Source organism: Typopeltis vanoorti, chromosome 5, assembly GCF_054136105.1.
Source record: "Typopeltis vanoorti isolate ZY-2024b chromosome 5, IOZ_Tvanoo_1.0, whole genome shotgun sequence".
Classification (NCBI taxonomy): domain Eukaryota; kingdom Metazoa; phylum Arthropoda; class Arachnida; order Uropygi; family Thelyphonidae; genus Typopeltis; species Typopeltis vanoorti.
In genome coordinates this window covers 45,731,162-45,757,619 of record NC_143553.1, presented here as the reverse complement: position 1 = coordinate 45,757,619, position 26,458 = coordinate 45,731,162, and the positions used below count along the sequence as shown (strand labels likewise).

Genomic DNA, 26,458 nt, shown 5'->3' with positions numbered 1-26,458 from the left:
AGAACGAAATAGGCGAACAGACTGGCATTTTCGCAATTCTGCAGCTTTTCTTAGAGATGCATTTGCATATTCAAGCTCTCATGGCGCTGAAGGTTAAGTTTTCGATTTTGCTTATTCGGGAAGGCTAATTAATAGCACGTGCCACACACACACTATAACACAACAATCTCACTTTCTTTGAAGGTTACTTAATGTAATTCATCTAAGAATTCTTTTTAAAAGTTTTTAAAATCACTTTCGGTTTCTTCTCGCTGATTATTTTCGTTATTTTTATCGCACTGGCTGCTAACAAATAAAAATAATTTAGAAATGGAGTTTCTCAATTCCCATTAATCTTTCCAATAAAGTGCAATTAATTCATGCACGTGCTGAACAAGAGTAGTTAATTAATCTAAGTGCAGGATGGGATAATGAATTGATTTCAGCATACGGATAACTTTTAAAACAAATACCACAAGCCATCTTCTACCTCAATAAGACAACCTCAAAGAGAGCTGTTCCTGTTTGGAAGGACTCAGGAAACAAGGAAGGCTTTGAGGCAGCGCGTAACATCTCAGTTAATTGCGTCTGTTCAAAAGCAGGTTCACCTATATTGGGGGGGGGCGAAAAAACCGAATTTTTGGAAGAAAATACTGCCGTTAACCTATAAGAATGGATGAACTCACCTTCAGTTCAAAAAGAATTAAAAAGATCATCACATACCGCAAGGGATTTTAATCCCAGTCGAATGGATAATGTTGCGACCCTTTCCACTAAGGAAGAGATGCCTTGAACAGCAGTTAAAAACAAGATTATTCGTCCATCCGCTGAATCATTCGAAAAAGCTGTGTGTAATTTTATACCAGAGTAGAATATAGAAAGGGTTAGAAATGGTTGCGTCTCTTTAAGTGAGGCCCGCATACTTTAATCGAGTTCCTTCGAAGCATGCCCTTGAATCACCATTCAAAACAGATACTTATTACACAGCGACTGTTCCCAATATATTTTATTCAGACGCAGGCAAAGAATGCGATATTTGAAAAGCAATACCCACCGATACAACCAGGTTTTACTTTGTTGATGTAGAAAGAACCTGGTGTAGTGCAGTTTGCTGCCTGATCTGAAATATGCGAGAAAATTTTGGAATAAACAAAAATGAGAGAATACGCTATTATTTACAATCGTAATCGGTTTTTGTTTTTTGATTACCGAGCAATTTTTATAATCATCGATATATAATCCAATAATAGTACACAATGATCAGAGTTTTACGGTATGGTCGACAGCTGTTTGTATTGTAAATGCTGTTTCAAAAATGTTTTGAATTCAAATAATTATGCAAATACTTTTATACTTTAAACATAAGCATATTCCGAAGTGATTTTATTTGCAAATTACACAATTTACATATGAGTAAAGCCCGTGGCCCTTAACATATTAAAAACTATAATGTATTAAATAAATGTTTGCAGATTACTGTATTCAATATATGTATGGATTCGCCAAATTTTTGTTTCAACTGCTGGAAATGTTTCACTGATATATAGTGTTAATTTAGTGAAAAGGAAATGGATGGATGTAAATATATTGTGAGTCAAATTTCATTTTCCTGCTGGAGAAATGAAACTTTCATTAGAAAAATTTGATGTTTATATAACATATATTGAACATATATCACATATCTCGGAAGCTGTCTGAATGTTCGAGTTATGCATCAAGTACATGGAAAAGAAGTTAAGGTTCAAATCATGCTATGATTGAAGGAATAGAGAACTAAATTAGTAAGGGAGTGTCGAAGGCTTTCTCTGTACTCGCATTTAATGTCAGTAATGTTGGGAATAAACATTATATATTAATAACAATGTGATTCTGCGCGTAGATCTGGACACCCAGCTTTCATAGCGATGGAGTGGATCTACAGGCAAGTGGCAAAGATTGTGTGTGAGGGGGAGGGTCTATGGAATACTCCCTATGAGAATAGACTGATCTGTGGGCTTCAAAAAGTATTTGATAGTCAAAAACGAAGAGATATGATAGAAGAATTTAAGTTATTAAAGGGGTTTTATAGGATGGAAACGGAAAACGTTTTTTCAGTACATGGCAAGAAGGGAGAGAACGAGGGGTCACCAGTGGAGTTTGCGTAAGAGTATGGTTAGCAGTGGACGGAATGAGTTGCCAGAGATTGTTGTGGAAGCTTCGTGAGTGAATGAATTTAGGGAGAGGTATGACAGGCATTGTGAGAATAATGGATCTTCCACGATGAGACTTCTGACTCCATGGAAATAATAAATAACAACCAGTGAAGTGGCTAAAATGTCGAAACAAAGAAAAGTGCAAACCAGACAATATGAAATAAATACTAAATGAGGAATATGAAATAAATCGAACTATTCATAAAGACTGCAGTACACCAAAAATTAAATTTTTAATAAGTAGATGGTATTTTAGTGGTAGTAGATGGATCCATGAAAATGATTCATAAGGCATCCGACCTACATGCTAAGGAATTCATAATTATGTTTACGAGTCACCAAAACGCCGTCAATGTTCCAAATCTGATCTTCTATACGATTATTAAAAAAAAAAAAAAACAGATATACTATACTCAATATACTAAAATGTAATTTTTATAATATAGTTGTTTGTTAATGTAGAAAACCGGATTTGGAATATTGAATGTATTTTGACCCCAAAAATAGTTAGAAAGGTTAAAAGTCCATGAAAACATGGAAGTTTTTTTGGTAAAAAAAATCAGAATCTTGGAGAAACTGAGTATTTCACAATAGGTAAAGGGGTACGACAAGGATGTATTTTATCTCCGTACCTGTTTAACTTGTACAGCGAATACATTTTAAGAATGGCAGGACTGGAATTAAAATTGGTGAAAGAAATATGAATAATTTGAGGTATGCAGATGACACCACCTTGCTAGCAGAATGCAAAGAAGATTTGGGGAACTCATTATGAAAGTTAAAGAAGAAAGTGCTAAATATGGTCTTGAACTTAACCGCAAAAAGACAAAAGTTATGGTAACATGTGAACTTAATGATTTTGAAGTAGATGGGGAGAAAATGGAAGCAGTTAACAATTTTGTGCTCCTAGGACCTCAAATTGATAAAGATGGTTATTGTACTGAAGAAGTGAGAAGATTATTACTCGGAAAGAAAATGACAAATTTAAGCAAGATCTTTAAAGATAAAGATATTAGCCTCTCAACAAAAATCAGAATCGTGAAAGCAATGGTATTCCCTGTGGTACTATATGAGAAAGAGTGAAAGAAGGAAGATAGATGCATTTGAATTATGGGATTGGAAACTTAGACTGCAAAGCAGACCAATAAATCAGTGATAGAAAGAATAAAGCCAGATTGCTCCCTCGAAGCTATGATCATCAAGCAAAAATTGTCATACTTCGGACATATTATGCGAGCAAATGACAGCCTGGAGAAGATGATGCTTGCTAAAGTTGATGGAAGCAGGAGAAGAGGAAGACCAAGAATTAGATGGGTGGATGGAGTTAAAGAAGCAACTGGAGTGCGCTTGGTGATTCTGAAAGACAGGGTCAGGGACAGATCTGAATGGAGAGTGTATGTTCATAGAATCACCAGGAGTCGAAAACGACTCGATGGAACATTATAACAACAACAATCCCAGGTTACCGCCACAACGCAATTTTATTTATTGTAAACGTGTAAACTGTAAAGAAAGATTTTTATTTCCGGTTATATAAGCCACTTGTCTCGACTTTGTACTCTTGTTCTTTTTTTCTCTCCACTTTCTCTTATTCCTTGTGTATGAATATCTAAGTAGCTAATTTCATTTTGAGAACACATAATAATAATTTATTCATACTTATGATAAAGGAGATAGAAAGAACAAATAAGGCATCTGATGTATACAAGATGCCTTACATACATCAGATGCGTTATTTGTTCTAAATTAAATTAAATTAATTTTTTAAATGAGTTTTAAATTAAAACTAATTTAAAATTCAGTACATTTAAGGCAAAATTTGTAATCCTTAATTTTAATGAAGAAATAATTAATACTGAAAAACCTGCCGGGAAAATATTAAATTAATCATAAACGCAGTCTTGAAAATTTATGAAGGGAGGCATTAATGTACTTCGAAATACGTCATTACAAAATACTTTTCAAAGAAACCCCCCCCCCACACACACACGTATAAAACAAAATCAAAATGGTTCTTTTTATGAACAACATCAACTGCAACATCGAAGACTACTGAACATGTGCAGGCATGGCTGAGTTTGATAAATCAGTCTTCAAGCATTTGGAGAAGTATAGTTTTCCGTCCCTTGGGGATGGTGGAAAATTCAGAGGAGGTGTTTCCAATTCAGAGGAGGTGTTTACAGATCTATGAACTATCTGGAAGGGGTAGGAGATAACTGTGCTAAATCCAAGAACCATTCTGGATTTATCTCATTGAAATGGCTTTCATCGGTGGGGAAAAGTCACTGACAAGGTATAGGAAATGTTTCTGTCATCCTTGATCGAATACCGACCGAAGTGTTGGTCTTGTGAGTATCCATGGAAACATCTTCAAAACATTTTCCATACTCTGCTAGGTGTTCGCACCCCTCCCCCCCTCCAGAACGAGAGAGAGAGATTTATATTCAAAGTCGCTTATTAGTGGGCAGATCAGTGCTCACATTCTCCAGGTACCTTACGGTAGCGTTTCTCAAGCTGAAGTCCGCGGTACCTGGGGATAGCGTGACTCCGATTGATCCCTAAAGTTGCATTACACGTCTCATAAAAGGAATAATTTATAAAATGATCGTTTTGTAATGGGCAAATATGAAAAGACGAATACATATATGGAACTAAGCAAAAAACAAAGAGTAAAGCATTTAAAGAAAGATTCGTGACATTATTTAATAAGGTTCGCATTACTCGAAAACCCCTGACTCATGGAAAGCACTGGTTACCCCAATTTATAAAAAAAAAGTAAATATGATAGCAACAACTGTCGTGTTTGCTATACAGGGATATTAGAGATGAATCAAAACAAAACTAGATTCCCAAAAGGTCGATCTTGAAAGGATTCAAATTTTGGTTTAAAATTAATAATCGAAAAGAAACAGAAACACACGTGACCTTTATTGATTACGAAAAACATTCTAATAAAGTTTAAAGACAAAAAATATTTAAAGTATTAGTTAATTTAAATATACTAATATAACTCCCGGTAGTTCAAGAAATATATGCAAGAAGTAAAGTAATAAAATAGCGTACAAATAGACCTCTAAACAAAGACGGACATTATTTCAAGATGAACTGTGTAGGCTACATCAGATGATGATTTATAAAAACAAGTAAAATCATTAAATGAAATCTCAAGAACAGTCCCGATGAAAATGGCTAAATGATATTGAAAAGCGAAAACACAAACAAAACAGTGATGAGAAGTAATAAAATATTTGAATAAGCAAATATGTTCAGATATCTGGGATATGCTCTATCATATGAGACGAAAACATATACAGATATATTAAACTTTTCTAACGGAAAGGCATAATAATATATTTAATTCATCCCTGTAGAAAAGCATGCTACGATAATACTATATAATGTATTATATAGTATTATCCTAGAATTATATATATACTATTATCCTATATAATCTGAAACAAGTTTATTATGTGGAAGCGAAATATGAGTTATAAAAAAAAGAAAAGTGAAAAAGGAAATACCCATTGTTATTTTACAGCCCAATAGCACATTTGCGTTTGAAACTAAGTTTCAAAAGTGATTCAGAGCTTAAAGAAATGGGAAGCTTCGGCATGGGGCGTCTTGACTTTTTGTTTTAAGTGCAAAGATCGGAACTCTGCTTAGGAATTGATAAATTCAAGTAGTGCAATATTAAGATAATTCCTGTCAAAGTTTTTCGTAAGCCTTGCATTACTTTTGGATTCATTTAGTTTTAGAAAGAAACCAATTTCTTTGTGAAATTGGTTTCTTTGTGACAATCTCTTTTTCAGGAAGTGATAGACGGCTTATCACTATTTCTACATTGGATTGCGATACTTTGGACTTTTCTATTTTATGACAATCAATTCTTGGACCAGTGTTTTTAAATATTTTATTATTTCATCCTTCCACCAGAACACATAAATTGGCCATCAACTATATTACGCGCTTTAAGAAATGTAACGCTACTATAGCGTTGTGTTTTCTGAGAGGATAGAGCTCGAGTACACGAATCAAATACAATTCGTCACTTTAAACTAGCAAATAAAGTTCTGTATTTTTTACGTAAAAAGATCTAGACAGTGATTTGCAGGGGCTTGTTCCATCGCTTTTTTCCCTTAATACTTTTTATGTACATAACTTATGTATTTTCTGCACTTCTAAGGATATTTTGTTCAATATCTTAAGACGGGAAGATTCCCACAAGAAAAAAACTTAAATAAGCTGCAATTACCCATGACAAAAACCCGTGCGATTGCGCCTGAGAAAGTTTTCATCTGCTTATTTATACAAAAGAAACGCAATTTTCTTCTTTTCATGATACAAAATATCTGAAGTTTGTCTGGGCATTTCGCAGATACCTCAATTTGCTTCCTAAAGAAACTTTTTCCATCTTATTCGTCACTCATTCCTTTTTCGCCTTCATTTTCATTCCGAAACAACAAATGTGGCAGTCAGGGAATTGCAGCAGCTGTAATTTTCTAGAATTACTTTATTTCTTAGCCGGCATCAATAACGCTTACTTAATATTCCTGAATTAGGATTTGTTTATTTTGCTTCTCTTCGCACAGGAATCTAGACCTCTTCTCTCTGTGTTTCTTATTTAATGTTATTATCATCTGATTAAAGTTTGTTTGAATTGCTGGTATTTAGGGTGAGATCAAGTATGCAAGCGAATGAATTTTGGCTAGCAATGTCTACTCTTCTGAATTCGTTTTAATAACAAACACTTGTAGCCGTTATCAGCGCAGTAACATCATCACTAATCCTATGGAAGCTTCCAGCAAACACAGCTGAATTTCGAAATCTGTAGCTCTAGAAATGTTACTCTAAACGATCTGCACTTGCGCAATGCTTCTTAATGGAAGCACTACAAATATACTGCTTAGGTCATTAACCAGGGTTTCAGCACTACAAATTACTGAACACAAAAGCCGAGATCAGAATATGCAACAATTTATCTCAAGTTTATAGCCTTAAATTATGAACAAAACCTTAAAGAGTGTGTGTATATATGTGTGTGTGTGTGTGTGTGTGTGTGTTCCTTATTATTTAGAACATTAGCCAATTATACGGTCAATCCAGTCAGAACATGATTCGAACAATAATATCGTGAAGTGAAATAATAAATTTTATTATTTCACTTCAAGATTAAATTCTTTCCATGACATTAGGGATATCAAATGGCTAAAATCGAATTTATTTAAAATAAAATATCAATAAATAATTATTTACTAAAAAAACGTTTTATTTCAACCATAAGATAAAGCCATTGTTTTGCTAATATTAAACTTTTTCTTGTTGGTGAATAACTGATCAAGTAAACCAACTGTAAAAATTTAAATAACTTTCCTTAATAAATCAATTAAAATTTGCCCTAACATACAGTATTACTCACCATTAATAATATATATATATATATATATATATATATATAAAGAATACTGTAGAGTAGACTGACAACTGCTTTGCTAATCACTGCTGAATAACAATATTCACTCATAAATAATTGTTTAGCAAATTCCAAAAACCAAAATGTACGGTAAAATAATACAAATATTTATTAGTCATATTGTAATCAGAATATTATCGGAGCAAGATAGTACGAGCCACGTGTTACCATTAGCTCGTGATTACAACTGAAATATCTATAAATACCTCAACAAACGTGCATTTTTTTATATAAGATCTATTATATAAATTGTAATTTATGTAAAATGGTAGCTTTGTTTCATTCCGAACCAAATCGGAATCAACAGTTTATATTTTATTAATAATTCCATGAAAGTGAGTGATTTAAGAGGAAACATCAGACTGGTTTCAGTAGACAATATAGTAGTAAATTATTGTATATGCTATCAGTTTTGCCATAAAGAATATTATATTTATTTATTAATTAAAAGTAAATTTTAGCTTTTTTTTTTAACCACCTTTACAACGAGTTGCCCTGGTGTTGCACTACCTTTTAGACTTGAACTACGTTCAGGCGCAAACTTAACTTCTTAGATCCAGGTCTTTCAAGTTAGAGGACATCGTGGATACCGAGTGAGCCAGGGAGCTTCTTATGCGCGGACATTGGTTACAATCATTGCAATATTTAAATTATAATTACTATGTAAAAGTATTTTTTTTTTATTTGTAAAGTAAATGAACTTTTGGACCTCTGTAGTTCTTTGACATCGATGATACCCTTTGGTTGGAAAGACCTAGATTCGAATCCTATTCGAATGACGCAAAGAATCTGGCTAGTTGCGGAGCAATGATGAATGAATAAAAATAAATGATGGACCTCATTAGTACTGTTCTTATCCTTCTGACGAGAACAAATCAAATTTAACTGTAAATGTTAAATGCCTTTAAAAAATAAATAAATAAAATAAATCTCATTTATTACAACAAAATAAGTTTGCCTAAATCCCATTGCCGCCGAAGCGATGCTGTTGTTGTTGTTTTTTTTTTTTTTTTGGTTCAAATTTGAAATATACTTCATGCCTACTGCAATAAGAAGCTAAGAACGTCGTCAAGAACGAACTATTAGGGGAGATAGAAGATTCCGTTGATAATTCTATACATATCTCACTCCTTAAAAGAGCATCCTTCCTAATGCTGTTGTAAAAGAAATACCTATGAAAAAAAGTTTCAGAAGAGAAATTATATAAAAAAAATTATATTAAATTAGGATCCATTAGTTGAGAGAAAAACACAGATAACGTTAAATGTGCGGTAACCATAGTTAAAGCTACTTTGTTCGGTAAGAATGATGTGGAGTAATGACAGGAATATCGCTGAATATTTTAATGTAAATAGAATGCTGAGGTAATTTTTTTTTTTCATTAATGACAAAAAAAGTGGCTTTTATGTGTATGACATAAAAGTTAAGAGAGTTATAAATAATGATAATTTACTGCTAAAAATGCAAACACAATTTGCATTTTTGCTTGGTAAAATCCATTTTCATTTCATAGATCTTTAATTATCGATATCATCATAATGATGCAACGATCGATAAAGGCAGTATCTTTTGGTCGGTATTCGTATTAACAAACTTGTTAAACTTATTTACTGTAGTTGCAGCTTCTGAAATTTCCATAAAAAATAAATGACCGAAAATGAAGCTAGCAAATCTCTGATTTGATTATCGTCTATCAAATTAGATTATACGTTTTTTAGACGTATGCTGTGCATGTGCTGAGAAAATCGTTAACAAAAACCAGAACATTTGGCGGGCAGTTATCAATTTTAATAAGACATTTAGGAATAATTATAACCCTTTTCATACTGATGTCATTAATAATTTAAGGTGAGGATTTATTTCTGGAAAAAGGGCAGTATACATGCATTTGCCTTTTCTTCAAAGATGTCTGGAATCAGCCTAAGAAGCGGCAAGGAATACTTTGAAAATTTATACCGATAAAGAAGTTCAGCTCTCGAAAATCGATAGCAACGCTTACCAAATGGGAAAAAATTCCGTAACACTTAGAACCCCGTGAAAATATTCAGTTTATCCTCTAACTTCTAATTCTCCACTAAGTTATGTAAATGTTGAACGCTATCATTTCTCAGGCAGCCTTTACCAACCGTTTTTATCTCCAGAGATGTGTGAAAGTTGATCCGATAGCTAATGGTAGGAGTACGGCAGCTAATCATTCCTTGTCCTTCCATTTTAAGATCCAATTTCCTGCTTCACAAGGAGACTGGTAAGGATTGTCGTAAGATGTATTTATTTTTAATTTCCGGTTAAAATACGATGGATAAAAATCCCTCAAAAAGTGAAAGATTCTAATCCGGGCAGCAAACATCAGACTTCTTTAAACCCATTAGATGAAATGGAATAGTTTGCTTGGTAAATACAGATATCAATTCAAAAAAAAAAAAAAAAAGGAAGGAAGAGACAGCAGACCGAAGTTACAAGCGATAAACGTAGAAGCGATTTCATGGGAATCTAAAGGAACGAAATGAAAGTGGTAATGATATGTCCACGTTGTTTTTCTTATCAAACTCTGGCCGATTTCATACGACTTTAAAAATTGAGAAAAGTCTTAAGTTCCGAAGAAAAAAAATAGTAAACACATTCACATAAAATATCATTTCTTTAAGTAAATTTTCTAGGTTATGTAGAAATCTGCTTTCTTGGGTTCGATTCATACAAATATGAAATACGTGTGCCTAGAAATTACGGTAGAAATACCGTTATTTCTCCTGTTTTTGAGCGAGTAAGATGGCGAAATAAGTCTTATTTCTCAAATGCTTTTTAACTTCTCCCAGCAAAGAGATAAGCAGCACTCGTATGGCGACTGAGTTACGTGTGGGAAATAGCTAAAATCTTTAACACAATTACTGAACCACTCATTCTATCATTTTGTCCATTTGCTTGACGTTATGATGTCATGATTGACGAACTGCACGGTTTACGGCAATATGGATCGTGACTTGCAGTTGGATGATCGGCTGGCAGGGCCAAGAATAACATGATTGACAGAGCCATAACTCCAATAATAGAGGCATTGTTTTCCTCTCAAAAGGATCGTCGACGTAGTGAAAAATACGTAGGGCGTCTAAAATGATACGTTTGACAACAGTTGAATGGGTTAGTTTTTTTTTTTTTTTTTTATATATATAATCTACGGCCCTCTGAACTTACACAATTATCGTATACTTTTTTTTTTTTTTGGTTAAAGGACAGGAAAAGTCTATTTACTTATTTGTTTGCGAAATGAGAAACAAAGCAATATCCCATTTCTCTTCTTATAAGTATTCTTGCTGATATTCTGTGTTGATAAGTATGCTTTGCAGCGGTGTCTTTGAAGCACTTCTTGAAGACGAAAAAACAAACTGTTTGAAGGGTAAATTTATCAACAGTGTGATTATGAAAGTGGTTTCACAACTACTTATTGTTGGTTAAGGGAGTAGATAAAAATATTCCAATATGTTTTGAAGTAATGATTCTTTTACTGTCTTCAGGGCACTCGAGTTTACATAATTTTTATGCTGTAATAGTCATTTGAGGAAAAAGATAACATTAGCCGTACCAAATAGGAAACATTTATAAACATGTAAATTACGTTATGTTCAGGATTTTTCCGTTTACAATTGAAAATACCAATCATATAATCGTATTGTATGATTTTCTATTATACTGTTCTACGTAACGTTTCAATCAACTGTCAGTTTATTTACATATGACTATCAATTAAAAACTGATTTAACAAACGAAGTCTTCGTTTCTTGACGGGTTGAATTCCTTGTCTGTCTTTGTAATTCTCACTGCTTTGAATTCTTTTATTATTATCTTACTTCCAGAAGTAAATTTTAGGTAAGTAGATATAAGTATTTTATTTGTCACTTGTGAACTCTTCGTCTCTGACTATAGCACAGTGAAATTTGACTTAATATCAGACGCAGTTCAATTTTAGATGTACCAAAAATTTGACATCTGAGATTGAAATAAGTAAATAAATGCGATAAGAATAATGTTTTATATAAAGTGTGAATCCTAATGGTTACTTTGTTTTCGACAAAATCCTATTCGCAATCAAACTGACGTATGTAGACACACAAATTACTTAGGATGAAAATTAAAGTGCACGCTATATTTAAGAAGCAACTCTGGACTAACTAAAATAAATTAGTATGAAAATTAAGCAAATATAATTAACGACAAAAATAAATAAAAACACAAATGGCAAGCTAAAATCATCCAATATTTTATGAGTTTTAAGAATTAGTAATGGACTCGAAAATGCATAAAATATTGCCCTTTTACAAACTTCCAACCATAAATACTGCTCAAGTGGATTCTGTGTAACTGAAGTAATAATAGTAAATTATGTACACGAGGAAAACAACAAAAATATTTGCGTTAAATTCAAATAGAGCGAGACAATGTCAACATCTGCATTAAACTGATGCACACGTATAAACACGATAGTTGTTGTTTGGGCCTACCAGATGTCTCTGCAGGTCATTTTTTTACATGATCGTAACTAAGTCGAAGTACGTTTAGTCTTCAACTTCCTGGTCCGGTACCGGAACATAAAGCATCAAATGGATAATAGAGAACGTCAAGGATGCCACATGGTACATGCGCAAGTTGTAGTCTGCAGTATTATATGTCAACAGTTGAATACAGACAAATGACGGGAAGTAATGCTTGAACGACGAGTCATCCAGGTCGTACGTTACTAAGTGATTAATGTAACCAGACGACTGCCGAGTTATCGTTGGTCGCGAGCGGCTTGGAGAGTTCTACAAGGTCGAATAGAGTTACACGGTTCATATGAAGCTAGTTAAAGATTGCGTAAGGAAGTCTGAGAATAAGGCAATATTCAATAAAGAATGTTTAACAATTTACTTTGATTAATAAAACAAAAAAAAGGAACATTTTTAATGCTTTAAAGGAAGTGGAAAGGCTACTTACAACACGCGCTATTAATTCTCAGAAACGGATTTAGAAATGTAAATCGGGAAAAACACCGAGGTCGGATATGGAAGATTACGAAATAAAAAGTACGTAGATAGAGAGAGAAAGAGAATTTTTGGTTTGTTACAATCAGCATAAAAACAAACGAAAAACAAGAAATTAGTATTATTAGTATTTTTTCTCCTATCATATTTGAATGTACTACTAAAGGCTAACTGAAAAGTTCGTATTACAATACATGCAAGAATCTACATAAAATGTTCAGTAAATCCAAGTAACTTTTTGCATCGATTAAGTTATCTTCCATTACATATTTGATACAAAATATTGAGGGATATAATGTCAATTTTTACGCAAGTCCTTCACAGATACTAACCAATATGCTTTTAAATTTGCTGACATATTGAAAAGATTTGTCTGTAAAATCTGCCGAAAGAATTACTTATATAACACTTACGATCTAATCGTAGAACTCCTGAGTGATATTTCCTTTAAAACACACCTGCTGAATTCTCTTTCTCCACCTTCTCGCTAAACGAAAATTGGTCATGTATAAGTCAGAGAATCTTCGCTTTAGCATGTCATAAATTCTAACTTTTTCCACCTTCACGTATAGAGTTTGACACATAAAAATCCTATTTTCTCCTACATTTCTTTGCGCACCACTTTGCATGCAAAGAAGGAGAGCACATGTGCATAGTATTATAGGGAGGAGGGGGGAAGAGTGGGAGGTACGATCTTATTGATTTTGTGATTTTGCCTGTAAACAGCATTTCGTCAGGGACATTGAAAATTCCATTTCCACCATTCCACAAAGATGAACATGGAAGAGTGAAAGGAAAAATTTCTGAGAACTGCACCTGCCAAACTATTGATATCCAATTCGAGTACGGGGAATAGCAACAAATAGAAACAGTAACTCGAAAAGTTAGCGAGAGAGAGAGATGAAATATTGATCATCAAACGTAAACAGTGGTGGTATGCTATTTACTTTTAAAAAGTGCCGACTTCATTGATTCTTAGAGAAATAGCAGGATGAGCAATATTCCACTCTAATTGGAATGGGAGAATATTGTCCCTAAAAGCGAATTCTGAAAGGACTTTGTGAATTGTTCGACCTTATTACATTGCGAAGTAAAAAAAAAAAAACGAATGATGCAACCTCGAGTTGATTACGTGCATATTTGGGCTCAGTGAACACTTATTGAATTGACCAGTATTTAAGAACTTTACTTCTCTTATCTGGACATTACGCTACCACTTTTATGATTAAAGTTTTCTGTAACTTTGGCTAAAGAGTCAACGTATGCTAACAATCCTTCGATAATCTTTTATGACTCATCTATATGAAATGTTCGTTGCTATGGTAACCTCAGTTTTAATAGTAATCCCATACATGAACATATAGAATGGGATATCGAATAAGATATTAGTAAATGAACTCTGAGATTGGAATACCAAAATAAACAGCTATTTTTTTTTTATTTTTTTATCATCATCATCATACGTATCAAGGATTTAGGCCTAAAGTGGCCAGTTTAGGCCTAAGTCATCGTTGAATCTCATAAGAAGACGACCTGGTTTTCGTTTTCCTAATGATTTGTAATTTAAAGCTTGTTTTGGTAATCTTTCTGTTTTCATTCTTTCAACGTGATCCATCCATTTATGTTTATATTTTTTTAATTTTTTTCTATTACTGATTCCTGGTTTAATTCTTTCATAATTTCTTCGTTTCTTTTGTGATCAAATAGAGTGTACTTTTTTTTTTCTTTTTCTGTCTTTTTGTTTTATTGTCCAGATTTCGCTTCCATCCATTAAGACTGGTGGAGCTAACGTATTGTATACTTTTAGTCTGGTTTGTTTTGAACTAGGTTAGGTTTAATAGAGTTAATTGTACCTGTTATTTTTAAATATTTCGCAATTTTTAGGTTTATATCTTTTTATTTTCATATGTGATCATCCTAGGTAGTTAAATGAATTCACCTGTTCTAAAATCTTGTTATCCAGTACTATTTTAGTTCTTATTGGATCTTGTTGTTTAAATGCCATCGTTTTTTTTATTTTTCTGTTGATATTATCATCCTATTGTCCTAATCTTGGCTATCTATTTAAATTTAAAATATCTTTCTGTAAGTTATCTTCGGAATTTTAAATTTTTATTTGGTCATTAAGAGTATTTAAGTTTACAGTAGGAGAAAGTTTAATACCTTGATGGAAATATTTATCCCATTTTATTATTATTTCATTTAGATAAATATTAAAAAGTGTTGCTGAAAGGGGACATCCCTGTCGGACTCCTTGGTTTATCTCTCTCGTACATAATAGTTCATAATTTAATCTTATTTGTATTTGATTATTTTCATATATACTTATGATAGCTTTCAGAATATTATTTGCTATTTGTCTTTCTTTTAATATGTTAAATAAAATACGTCTTTTAATTTTGTCAGTTTTTTTATCTTTTTTTTTTCTAAATCCTTCGCATTCAAAATAATGTAGGTTGCAGGAAAGATACCCAAGTTAAATGAGAAAGTAATCAGATGTTGCCTAGACTGTTTATAATTACAACAAATGTTTTAAAAGGGTTCTTTAGGCGAGGGAGGGAGAGAGAGAGATCAACTTCGATTCAAAGAATGTATTTAATATCATGTTCAATATTTTGTTATACCTCACTGACTTTTCTCTTTATAAATATTTAGGCATCAATGTAGAATTTTGGATGTCAATAAACACGAGTTTAGTATTAATAAAAAAAAAAAAAAGAATTGCAACCTCTGTAGGAAGTTGGATAACTGTACCTCAATTCAAGGACAAATTCAGATGAGGATGAGATAATTAGGGTAATTAAGCACCCTTTATCTTTCGTAATTATCTGCAGAAGAAATCCGTGTGCATTGAAGTGTCGGAAATATTGGCTATGATGTAATATTGCTCAAGCGAAAGTAACTCCTTAAAATTTAACACACACTTACAGCTACTTATTTAGTTACTACTAAATATGAATTCAAGAAAAAAAAATAGCATTTAATTTATATTATTTGGAATTCCTTATATGGCGTTTTTATTTATAGTATTATATGAATTGCGTGCGGTTGTGCCAATCATGGAAATATTTCTCACATTGCCCTTTTTTATTTTCACGTATCCAAAGGGGAGGTGGAATGGAATAATCTTGAATATTCTGGATGACTTACTGCCATATTAATTGAAGTGTTGAATTTCCATGACTGCAGCGTACTAGTCAAAAATCCTAAGAAATTCAGGACTCTTAAACTCCTTTGTGTACTTTCGCAGAAGAACTGTTTATCGATTTTTTAAGACTGACGAACTCACACAAGTAGTTCTAGTTATGGACACAATCAAAAAGTACAAAAAATAACCCAAGAACATCTACTTTCATGTTTCAAGGTGCTGCAGAGCAATTATTATTGAAAAGAAAAAAATGAACATGTAAGCCGACGTTTCTCTGTAGATTTCCTTACTATAACCTTCATAATCACTCTCACTTGCAGTCATACTGCCATAAGACACCTTTGTAATTAATAGCTAAGTGAACAAACGGCATCTGTCATGAGGCGAGTCTTTCCTTCAGGCACACATTTATCGTAATATTTTCTTAATCTTTCCATTATCCCTAAGATGTGCAGAGATGGTACAAAACGTTTCTTGTTTCTTTTAGGGATTGTATAAAACATTATATAAAGTATTATATATATTCAAACTATACGTCCCCTTAGCTTTTAAATGTATCAAATTTAAATGTAAACTTACAGGTTTGCTTACTTGTAAGTCTCATTAGAGAACCACAAGACAAAGACGTGTACGAGTTGGACCAACCATTAATATTGGTTATCGATTCTAATCTAAGAATGAAACTGCCTTCTGGTCTTTTATACAAAATCTTATATGAACCACAATGCGCGACGTTTGATGACGACTATTTCTTTAAAAACGTTTCTAAAAGAAATTCTACCTCATCTGGAAGATAACAGAGAGTTGATTGTTGGGGTTATTTTGGGATTAAGGTTGAAGAAGCAAAGGCTACGAGATAAGTGCGTTGTCTCTTAATTGTGTATGTGTTCTGGCTGGTTTGCGGGATGAAAAACCTGGGAGGCCAGCAGGAAAGACCCTGCCACTCCTGTATGACACTAGCTACCTCACCTTCAGTTTGAAAAGCTCTCGTAAAAGATTCTTCACATCCTAGACGGACTACGCACGACATGAATACAACCACTAACAGTCTATTTTTTATAATACATTATAAGAGTGGTGTTTTGTTATGATGGATTTTGTACGCAGTATCTTTATTGAAGCGAGATTGTTAGGCGAGACTTTTATGATGGCATTTTTTTCTCTCTGAAACCTTATTCCATCAAAAAGATATATTCTGAAATGTTAAATTTTTATGTAACCTTTTCATCTGTTTTAAGGCCATCGTGTTTTTTTGTGTACAGTCGAGATATCTTAATATTCCATTATTTTACGTCTGTTCTCTTTCATTCTGTATGTACGTATATAACCTCCTTTACTTGAGTGCAAATTCTCTTCTTTCGTTAAGATTACGTTGAGAAGAGAATACTATCTGTGAATTACGTCTTTCTTCTGGCTGAGTGGGTGGGTGGGTGCGGGGAGTGAATCAGACTTTCTTAGAGAAATGCCTTGCCTCTTCCATATTAATACACCTTTAGCTACAACACCTACGAATTTTCCACTCCCTTGATAGATTCGAATCCAAGCAAACACATCTTCTTACCAAAGGGTGTGTTTTATTAAATTTTCCTGTTTTCTCTCATTATAAATATAAATTTCATAAGCGAGCGATTCGACGAATATCAACTTGACATTCTTCACTTACTAATGTCCAGTACAATCTGCAGCCGGGATTAAACAACGTAGTCCAATAAACCTAATCCTCTCTTCTTTTTTTTTTTTTTTTTTTGAACGAAACCCTTTTCACGGTTTCTGATTTTACGGTTAGCTAAACAAGATTCTCAATCACTTTCTTATCCCGGGTAGAGCAACTCAAAACAATACAGTGACATTTGTTCTTGGTGGAAAGCACCAGAGTCGAATCCCACCTGGATATGAGGAATGTAGAGGGGATTCGAGGAATTGTTACTGTTTTTAAACCGAAGGCAAGTTAGACGAGACGAATGTGCAGGGTTTTTCATCGTGAAAATCAGCTGCATTGACTGAGAACACGCACACACAGTTGACATAATGCAATATACCAATTCAATGGTCTGAGTTAAACAACAAAACATTCTTTTCTCATTCGTTCAGTTCTTTCTTTCATAACACAAACATACCATGCACATATTGCTTCCATAACAGTAAATTTGCTTCTCTGCAGGATTTACATTTTAGAAATAAATACTAGGCGGTGTCAATAAAATTAATAAATGCACAGAAAAGGCAATTTAGGCTGATTGATGACTCAATAATTTGGCCCCTTTTCAAGAAAAAAAAAAAAATCATGGAGCGGAAACTAATTCAATCGAAGCGTTGAATTTCCATAGCTGTCTCGCCGATCTGAATGTCCTTGAAATTAACCATTTCTGAAGAAGAGTGTACAAGCCTTGAATCCTATATTAAATTTTATTCAATAACTTTAACTTTTTTTTCAAGTATGTTGTACATTAAATTTGTTTTAGTTTTATTGGCATTGATATATGAAAGCTGTTACATGTCATGAAATTTCCCATTCACGCTAACTCTACGTATTGCTGAAAGGCAATAGTAGACGGCTTGCTAAAATGTCTGCTTAAGTAACTTCGAAAAGAAGAGAGAGTACGAAATGTTCCACGGAAATCGTAAGGCATGAAATAGATGTGTAATAGTGACGTCGTTTGTAGTAGTTATAACATTCGACTACACGTGTGCGTACGCGAACTAACCAGGCGTAAGTGACTGGCCCTAGTGAAGCCCTCATGATATTCCCGCGGTGTAAATGGTACAAGTGTAATAAAGGAAAGTGGGTCAGCTTGATATTCTTCTTCTTTAGCACCAACATTGCTCAGGAAGAACTGTTGCTTTTAAACAACGATCGATAGGGAAGCCCGGTTTGAGGTTATCTTCACTGTAAGCAGAGGAAAAAGTCAAAGGTAAAAGTCGGAACCGCTGGGCGAAACTAACTTATTTGGCTTCAACGAAGCCTTCCCTCTGATGTTGTAGCGCTTCGTTAGTATTCCTGATGAAGTAACGGGTTTACCATCACGGCGAGATAGTAAGGTGGCTGTCCAGGGGAAAAGAACAACAGAATTGCACTTCAACACAGAAAATAAAAATGTCTGAAGCTTATTTTGTTACGTTGAAGCTTTTGAGGTTTCTCTGAATTGATTAAAAACGAGAGATCTTTTTGCACAAAAGTAAATATCCACCTCAGTGATTCTCTATCCATTTGATAAGTAAATCATTCAAAAGTTTGGCACAAAATTGAATACCGAAAGGATACTCAATGGAAGATTGCACTTGATTATAACTAAGAATGTGCATCCATTGCAGCATTACAAAACGACACTTATTTTTGCTTCCTATTATATTATTTCACGTCTTTGCAAGACATATGAAAATATAAAAAGCAAATGTATTAGCTGGTAGAAAAAATTATAAGATACGTTTTTGACACCAGGTTGACGCATATGCCTTAACATATACTGCAATGGCCAAAACAGTTGTGACCTGCGTATTCATAAGATAATAAAAATAGTTAATTACTGAAGAATAATACATGTGAAGAACAAGAATATTACCTTTGGAAAATTTATGATATGAAAACAATTCCTTATTGGATAATTAATCTGTTTTTTTTTATTAAAAATCGGTCATCTTGGATTGTGAAAGAAGCGCAAAGAGGGGGGGGGGAAATATGCTCAAATAGTTGATCATGTTCAACAAAGAAAAAACCTTTTAGTCTGGTTAGGACTTTTTATTTCTTATATTATTAACTATAATAGTATACGAAATATTATCACCAAATAAAAACTGAAATAATTAGCACTTTTTGTTCACTAAAGTTCTCCAGTTTTCGACAGAATCGTATTAAAGAAAGAACAAAATAATTTTTAAGAATAACTTTTGCAATATTAACTAATATCTACTTTTATATCAACCCCTTACTAAGCACGCAACTCGCCTTAATGCGTAGAGAAGGACAAGGACTTATTGCATTCCCCCTGGAATGCGTGGAACGTCGCTATTGGATGCGTGATAATTAGAGGATCTCTCCAACTTCCTGCATTCTCTGATACCAGTAGGTGATCCGGTGTTAGAGAAAAGGCATTTTCAAAAGTCCTTGAAAGTTTTTGACAGGCCTCCTGCATCGCCATCACGTCTTTTATTAAAAGAAAGAGGAAAGTTCGCGACCTTCATTCACACCTCATATGCAGTTCTTATCAGCTAGGACTATTTACATACATATTGAATACCAATTGTCTCCCTAACACACTAACACTTTTTCACTCTTTCTAGCTTTAATATAAGAATTCTTTTCAACATTCAAACTACAGAAGCTCGCTTTAAAATATGCAGATGGTATTCTAAGTTCAAGCACTTATTGGAAGATTAATGATCAAATTTGGTGCTTTCCCATAAATGTGAATACAGCGTCGCTTTTTCATTCTCTGATAAGAAACTTGCGTGCGGCAAAGGAAGTCTTCAAGATCATAAGTTTTTTCCTTCCTTCCTATCTCAGATCCACAAACTTTTATTTTTTGATGCAAGATAAATATTTTTTTTTTTACTCTTTAAAGTTGTTGAAGTTTACCAAAAGGTAAAAAGAAAAAGGGCATATAAAATTAACATATTTCGTAGAAATGTCGTAATAAAGCATTTGACAGCAGTGATGTACAGAACACTGTGATGAATGTACCCAAACATCGATCGAGTTTTATATTCAATTCTTTCTATCTTCACTCTACAATAATCTTCCAGCTTGGTAGGTAGTTCGACGGCTTGTCCATAAGTCACGGCAATTCAAAGTAACCGTAATAAATGATCATGGTTATTTTGACAACAGATAGATCAAACCAGGAGAGAATTAAAAGGGAAGAAAAGCTTCCACTATTCCACTCTGAACTCCAGCAGAAACTTTATTTCAGTGAAAAGGGTCACGTCTGGAACTCGGTGTGTGCCATCGAAGAGTAAACAATGACGTAAGCCAATCATGGAATGCACTTAACGGCAGAGTCGCAATTAACCTTATTGATATATTTCTCCGTGTTTTGTAAGCTGTACTTCTTTATCATATAAAATTCTTACACACGATAGCCCAACACAGTCTGAAAAAAATTACGAAAACCAAACTAAATAAATCTAATTAATTATGAAATAAATGAGAAGTATCACCTGAAATAAGATGGACTAATCAGGTTCTGTTTCAGTTTAAAGATGGATAATTAACTTCAATTATCATAATTAATTATATACGTCTATTACTTAAGTATTAACATTAATAATCCTTAATTAGAGTCTCAGAGCATTAATTTATCTATTAATGTTCTTTGCTAATCGCTTTTGAACTATATATAAATTATTAAATGGGAACTTGAAGATTTGCAATTCAAAGAAATTTATTCAGCGACAAAGTCCAAGTGTTGGATTCACTAAATATCGCCACGTTAGTCGAAACCAACGTGGTCTTCAAACACTTAATCCTTCGTAACATGAGAACTATATTACAAGTTTTCGGAGCGGCTTGTCTCATCTTTCTCGCTGTCCTTACTTTCTTTAAGAATTAAGGGAATTTTTTGACATACCGTTTTAAAACTGCTGCTTATTACACACCAGAGACACATAATTGTACACATTTTTAGAAGTTTTTCGCCTTTCCCATAGAAGACCAGCTAACTCACCTTTAGGTGAAAGGTCCTTATAAAGATTCCTCGCATCGGAATTTATTCTGTGAAAGGTCTGTAGATAGTTACTGACAGACCTTTCACGATATGCACTGAAGCACTAAGTTTTTTTTTTTAAGATTTCGGGTCATTTTTCTCATTCTGTGACTCTTCCTGCTCTGATACTACTAATAAAAATTAAATTAAACTTTTGGTTTATTTTTAACACTGTAAAAAAAGGAATAATTTGTCAACTGTTGTCTTTATCTAAACTAAGCAAAGGAACTTTTTCGTTTATTTATTTATTTTCCGCAGTTATGAACTAAGGGGTTTGAGATGCAATATTTGGTGAATTAAACTACATATGAAAAACATACAAGATATTATATCCCTACTAAAATGGAGGATTTGTCATAAAATTCTTCATGATTTTCTATTCGTATGCTAAAGGTAAAATTCAACCACTGATATACTTAATTTTAACAATAATTAGAAAAAAATATAAAAAAATGGAAGAGTCGAACAAGTAAAAAAAAAAATCCGAAATTGATGTAGAATATTTTAAGAATTTTCTAGATGAAAGACAAAGACCATATCAAATGCCAGCCACTGTTTATTTTGAACAAAACTGGTTCGTTATCTTCTTGCAAACTAATGGAAGACCTTAACCGCTGATCGATTCTTATTACAAGATTTACTGGAAGCTTAAATAGCAAGGCAATCTAGATTATAACACACCTGACTGGTCTTTATGAAACACATGAAATATTTCTAGCCCGGTTATTAAAATATGCATCCGAATTAATGAGAAAACCCTACATCCACTGTAATTTATTCAAAGAACAAATTTCACGACTCTTTCTTCGTTAGATAATCTTATTGTTGAAGTTTTCACTGCCTCATGACGGTCTTAAATGCAAAATTGGTTTATTAGCACTCTTAATCCAGATGAAATAAATTCTTATACTATAAATATGTCCTAAAAATCAAAATATTTTGCGAAATAAACATATTAAACTCTGCAAATGCACTTTATATGAAATTTGGTTTTTTGAGATATTTACTTAAAACCTTCCTTTTTTTTCTAATGAATGGAAAGACAAGTGAAATCGTTTTCGTTTTTTCTATGTACTCAATGCATATTCCAGAATGGACGATCTAGGATAACATTCACTGGTGTCAAATTATGAAAAGTCCAATATATCTAATTTTCAGTAGTATTGTACACAAATAATTACATAATTTAGTAAATAAGTTTAACTATTTACTAACATTACATAATTTAATAACGCCAATATTAATTTGCTTGGCATCTTCATATTAGAAGTGGGTGATCATGCTCTGATCCACTGACATCAAGTGGATGATCAGAGCATGATCTGATCCGCTACGCTAGGTTATTGTTGCAAAAAGGTAGAAATATGGATTAATAACTTAATGGTATACCATATGCGGTATTCTGGTTATTAAAAAGCGCGTGTTCTAAAATGATTTAAGAAGAAAATTGTTCTTTCACATCATCTCTTTCAAAATTTCCAAGTCTTGCTCGGAAAGTCCTAGAAATATTCTTATCCTCCGGGATTTGAACCCACACCGTTCCAATTTGAGAAGCATAGGGCTTTACTATGAAGATTCCTCATTCTGCATACATGAATAGGTAACAAATCGCAAAACAATTAGACACACGTACTTTCTCCATCACAATGTGATGGAACTTTGAACAGTGTGGTCCAGGTCCTCCACTAGAATGATAAATAGCTCCTAATGAAGTTCGTTATGTTAATCTCGTAATAAATTGACGTTCTAACTCTCACAAAGATGCTTTATAAGATTCATGTTTATTCCATTCTGACGTCGGCACACCGACATCAAGCTGATACTCAACTGGCCTATTTTCATAAAAACACTACAGAGTAGAATCATGTTTTTTTCTCCCCAGAACAGTAAAGCTAATCAAAGGCAGGAATTCATCCCCAAAACAGAAACGTTAACAGATGGGACCACTTTTCATAGATCATTTATTTGTGATGGACCACGCCGTATCACTCAGGTTCGGTGTCCAAACCCGACGTAAACTGCACCATGAACCTAGCATTGCATTGGATGATTCTGAATTTGCAAGAAGCAGTGATGAACTCAATGAATATCGAGTTCGTTATATAATGTTTTAACAAAAATACATATAGCTGTTGATATAATGACGTTCGCATTAAGAAAAATCTGTTGACAGCGCCATCTTTCTTAGTATTAGACTTCTTCTTAGATAATTTCATAACTTCATCCTTCGTAGATAAATAAATACTCATTACAGGTTTAAATTGAGATCGGTCTCATAGCTTTTTGAAAGCACTATCCTTTTAATCTTTATAGCTGCTAGACTTCTATTTGTATTTAAGCAATAATCAATATTAATTGCTATGATGCCATTGGGAACGAGACTATGGAAAGTTTTAACGATTTCAGAGGTTTGGGAAAAGTACGCCGTTCAAAGTTTTCATTTCAATTTCGCATTTAATCATTCAGTCATGCTTATCTTTTTTTGTGCGAATAAAGCACAATTACAACGTCTTATATTAAACAAAGAAGTGATCATTTAAAATATTGATAACGTTTGCTGATGAAGAGACTAAATATGGCCACACGCGCGCCCTTATGTTAAGTACTGTACTCTATACTCAGTTCACGTAGTTAGAATAATTCCTTTGCGCCCAGTAACTGTAACGACAGCCAATGAGTACTGAGTATTTTTCCGTTGTAACTGATTCACATAATTGATTTTATTTATGGTGATCTGCGCGGCTAACTTTTGCTTCAGCTACTGATGTAGCTAAAATAAATCAGCTGATTATTCACAACACTGGTTTTATCGAATTCACATCTTTTGTTGTTGTTTCTATTTTGACTTAATCGGATACGTGTAAAGAGACGCTTGACACGTAAAATGTGCACGTAAGATTTGTCTTAGTGGAAAATTGAGACAAATATAGTTTCCACATCAAAGATTTTCTTTGTGCATTTTTCGGATATTTAAGGTGTGGCTTATTTTGAAAGATTGTGTTCTAATAAAAAATAAATAAATAAATAAAAAGATGGCCAAGGTATAGCGGCAGCAAGTACAACGTCTGCGGATTGAATTCCAAGAAAAACTTCCTTTTTGGATCAATTGCAATTGTGTCACTTTTTATTCGGAAATAAATGTCGTCATACCACTCTGATCACGTGTGTCAAAATCGAGGAACTTGGTTAGGAAATCAATCTATATCCCTGGTGTTCGCCACACCTTTCACCAAATAACCATCTATACAAAAGTCGACAGCATTTTCTAAAGTGAACCAAAGGAAAAAAAAACGATAAAGTTTCGAGGAAGTCTGAACTGTTTTCTCCGCCTTCTTTGCTTATAACCAAAGGAAGTGATGCTTGCAGTAGAGGGGAGAGGAGATGGTCATACATGACGAAGAAAAAAATATATTTAATGAGGCAAAAATTGAATTACTCATAACTCGCCAGTATAGTATTTTGTGTAAGGAAAATATCCGTCAATGCTGCACTGAGACAACTAATGATAAATCAGACGTGAACTGAGAATCAAGAGGAGAGGCAAATTATTAGGAGGAAAGACAAAATTCATAAATGGATATGTTTAACACATTTCAAATTGCACAAACTTAAAAACAAACCAGAAATGAATCAAGTGACATAGAAGAGGAATGAGAAAATTTGAAACAAATTCTCACAAAAGCAGCAACAGAAAGCTTAGGAATAAAGTACAAATGGGTTAGAAAAAGAGGACTACGAGACTGGAACAAAGAAATAGAAAATATAATAAAAACAAAAAGGACAGTTACCAGAAATGGCTAAATTCCAAAACAATAGAAGCAGAAATAGAGTATAAAAGAAACAGTGCAATTGCAAAACGGGAAGTAAGAAAAAAAAACAGAGAGAGAAATGGAACAATTTCGTAACAGAACTAGAAAATGATATATTTAAGCCACAACCCAAAACCTATAAAGTAATAAAATACATTAATAAAGAAATAAAAGAAAAAATAAAAATATAAACAATAGATTTAGAAAAATGGGTGACCGATTTCCAAAATCTCTGGACAGATGAGAACAATGAATTAAAATTTTATAAAACAAAGAATGACCTAACAGAAAATATCACAATGTTATTTGTGATATTTTCTGTGATATTATATGAAAAATATAATAAAGAAAATGAAAAATAGGAAAACACTAGGAGAAGACAATATAAATATAGAACTATACAAAAATGCAGGTGAAAAATTTATTTCATGAAAGACTTCTGAAATTTTGTATATGGTCTGGAAAACTCCTAACTCTCGGAAAGAAGTACTGGTTATCCCAATCTATAAAAAAGAAAATAAAGACGATTGCAATAACTTTAAGAGAATTCGCAGAATAATTTTAACAGGATATAAAATACATGCAGGAATATTAAAATAGAAGCTAAACAGTAATGTAGAGGACAAACTACTAGAAGAAAAAAACGGTTTCCGAAAAGGCCGATCCTACATAGATCCAATTTTTACTTTAAAATTATTAATAGAAAAGAGAAGAGAGCCCCTATCTCAGGGGCTCACATTGGTGAGTACGGGCATGGCAAACCCGAGATACCCAAGCTAGACCTGATCTTACTTCATACAATATACACTTGGTATGTCATCTCTAGAGACTGGTCTTCTACTCTTCTTTCCCCTCTACTCTCTCTCTCTCTCTTATTTCTTACTCCTTCCCCCCAGTGTTTTTAGAGCAACTTGAGGGAGAGGGGGTGACTCTTTCCTCTCAAACTGTAGTTTTCACTATCTACTAAAAAAGGAAAGCCTAGTTGTCTTAAGGTGGCAGCCCCACTACTAGGATACCTATCGTCATGCTAGTCATAGGGGAAACACATGTTACTTTCAAGTCTCAACGAAATCCAAACCGAACAGAAAACATGGGAAACGACTGCAAACTGGGAAAGGTTAAGAAACTTTGGAAAAAGAAAAACGTGGT

At 33.3% G+C, this 26,458-nt stretch overlaps 1 protein-coding gene across 2 annotated transcripts in view; it reads right to left on the bottom strand.

The window, feature by feature from the left end:
- The window catches only part of LOC150106353 (complexin-like), a 258,334-nt gene that overhangs the window by 218,815 nt on the left and 13,061 nt on the right, over nucleotides 1-26,458 (bottom strand). Inside the window, exon 1 of one of the 2 annotated variants that reach the window (XM_090393093.1) lies at nucleotides 703-760. The exons of the other annotated variant lie outside the window; for it this stretch is intronic. The gene's annotated coding sequence lies outside the window, so the exon portion shown is untranslated. Of the gene's footprint in view, nucleotides 1-702; nucleotides 761-26,458 lie in introns of those variants that run through there. 2 annotated transcript variants of the gene reach the window in all.